Here is a 2,882-nt window from a genome sequence, read left to right as displayed (position 1 = left end):
ACCTAGTTCCCATCAGGTGTGTGCATCTTTCTGTCCATTATTTCACGCCTGGAGGGGGTGGGTGGGATCTCCAGGAAGGCATTCAACCTGGTGGCGGCTGCTACTAGGGCCATGTCTGCTCTTTATGCAGTTGTGTGCTCAGGGCTGGGGACGTTGAGCAGGGGTGCTCTGACGGCTTAGGGCTCCCCGAGGTAATTCTACAGTGCTAGGGAGTGTTTGGCACAGTTTTGGCTCACAGCAGGCACTGAGCAATGTTAAGAGAATGAATGAATTCATCTCTAAGCAATTGCCCACAGGGCATCACACTTGAATGTTGCACTAATAACTGGAATTCAAAAGGCCTTAAAAACACCTCATCGTTTTCCCCTCTACTGATGCCCATTCATCAGCTTTCCTTCTTTCTGTCAGTTCTTCTTAACATCTCCAGCTTAAAACTCTTCGATACCTATTTTCCCTGCCCGAGTCACCAAACTTTGTGAAATTTTTCTTTGACAAATGCCACCAGCAACTTCTTTTCTTGCACTATGTCAGACTAGGAATTCTGAAAATAACTTCTGTCATTAAAATTCTAGATAACATACTTTAAAAATATATTTTAATGCACCATGAAACAGCAAGTAGATATAGGAGATGATCAGAGTTGAATAATAAAAAGAAAGCACGACTCCAGGAAAGTATGTGAATGATGGAACCAGATGGCATGGTGGGGGCATCTGTTGGTCACTGGTGGTCAGTGGGTGGAAGGGAAGCCCACTGTTGTCAGGGGACAGGACACAAAGCCTAGGCCCGCGAAAGGAAGAATTGGACCCAATATCCCTAATAGGCAACTGGATGATCCTCAGTGAAAGGGGAAGCAGGAAAAGAATCTGCAAAGAAAGAGGAAGGAAACATGCATGTCTTGACCTTGGCTTCGGGTAAAGGAGAGAAAAGTTTTCCCTGATAACTCTAAACCACAAGTTTGCCCTCATCCAGCTCTGGGCTGGTGTTCACTTTTTTTTTTTTTTTTTGGTGGCAAATACCCACTATAACCAACACGAGAACATAGTTTACAATGAGCCCAGGTTGGTGGTTCTCCCCCAAATCCAGCAAAAGCAAATACAAATCCTCTCTAGAGGAATGCCATTAAAACCCAGGCTGCCAGGAATTCTTCCAGAGAATGTTCCAACAAATGCAAGCTCACAATTAATCAAAAATCATGAAACATGAGCCAAGATGCCATCATAAGCGGGAGCGAGCAGAAGCATCCCACACCAGCACAATCCCCAGGAAGACTACAGATAACTGGAATTAAGAAGAGTCAGAGAAAAAAAGTGGGTGTGTCTCATACATTTTTTATTTTTTAATTTTTTAAAAAATTTATTTATTATTTAATTATTATTTATTTTTGGCTGTGTTGGGTCTTCATTTCTGTGCGAGTGCTTTCTCTAGTTGTGGCAAGCAGGGGCCACTCTTCATCGTGATGCACGGGCCTCTCACTATCGCGGCCTCTCCCGGTGCAGAGCACAGGCTCCAGACACGCAGGCTCAGTAGTTGTGGCTCATGGGCCTAGTTGCTCTGCGGCATGTGGGATCTTCCCAGACCAGGGCTCGAACCCGTGTCCCCTGCATTGGCAGGCAGGTTCTCAACCACTGCGCCACCAGGGAAGCCCTCATACATTTTTAAAAAAAAAGGTATTAAAATGCAACCTAGGGGACTTCCCTGGCGGTCCAGTGGTTAAGACTCAAATGCAGGGGGCGTGGGTTCAATCCCTGGTTGGGGAACTAGGGTTTCACATGCTGCGTGGCACAGCCAAAAAGAAAAATTATTAAAAAAATAATAAAAGAATAAAATGTAACCTAGGAATAAGAGCTTTTTAAAAATATTAATAGACTGATTTGAAAAAGAATCAAATAGACTTCTAGAAATGTAAACAATTGGTTAAAAACCCAATGGATGGTTAAACAACACATTAGACCCAATTAAAGAGAGAGTAAGTTGGCAGATAAATCTGAAGAAATCACCTGGAATGCAACACAGAGAAACAAATGGAAAATATAAAAGAGAAATCAATAAAAAATGGATCCCAAGATGGCTTAGATATTTGATTTAGCAAATGAAGACTTAAACACAGCTATTATAAATATGTTCAAAGAGCTAAAAGGATATATAATCTTAATGAGTAAATAGAGGAATGGAAGTTATAAAAAAGAACAAATGGAAATTCTAGAATTGAAAAGTACAAGAACTGAAATGAAAATTTCAACAAATGGGCTTACCAACAGATTGAAGATGTTAGAAGATAAGGTCAATGACCTTGAAGACAGATTAATAGAACATTTCCAATCCAAACAACAGAGAAAAATTATTGAAGAAAAAATGACAGCCTCAGAGCCCTGTGGGACAATATCAGATCATCTAACATATATATCAGTAGGTATCTAAGAAGGAAAAGAGCAAGAATGAGATGGAAAAACTTATTAAGGAATCATTTCCTATATTTGATGAAAAATGTCAACTTACAGTACAGATCTCAGGGAGCCCCAAGCACAATAACTAAAAGATATCACACATAATCATATCATAGTGAAAATTCTGAAAACTGAAGAAAACAGCCAGAAAGAAACCAGAAAAAAAAGGACACAGTATATACAGAGGAACAGTAATACTCACTGCTGACCTCTTATAAGAAACAACAGAGGCCAGATAACAATAAACCCAGAATTCTATAACTAGCAAAAATATCCTTCAAAACAAAGGTGAAGTAAAGACATTTCAGAAACACAAAAGTGGAGTAAATGAGTCATCACCCGACCTGCAGTACAAAGAAAGGATAATGGAGATTCTTCAGGCTGGAGGGAAATGACACCAGATTGAATCTCGAATCTACATGAAAGACGAAGAAC

This window comes from Eubalaena glacialis, chromosome 11 (assembly GCF_028564815.1).
Source record: "Eubalaena glacialis isolate mEubGla1 chromosome 11, mEubGla1.1.hap2.+ XY, whole genome shotgun sequence".
NCBI classification, from domain to species: Eukaryota; Metazoa; Chordata; class Mammalia; order Artiodactyla; family Balaenidae; genus Eubalaena; species Eubalaena glacialis.
This window is presented reverse-complemented; position numbering follows the sequence as displayed.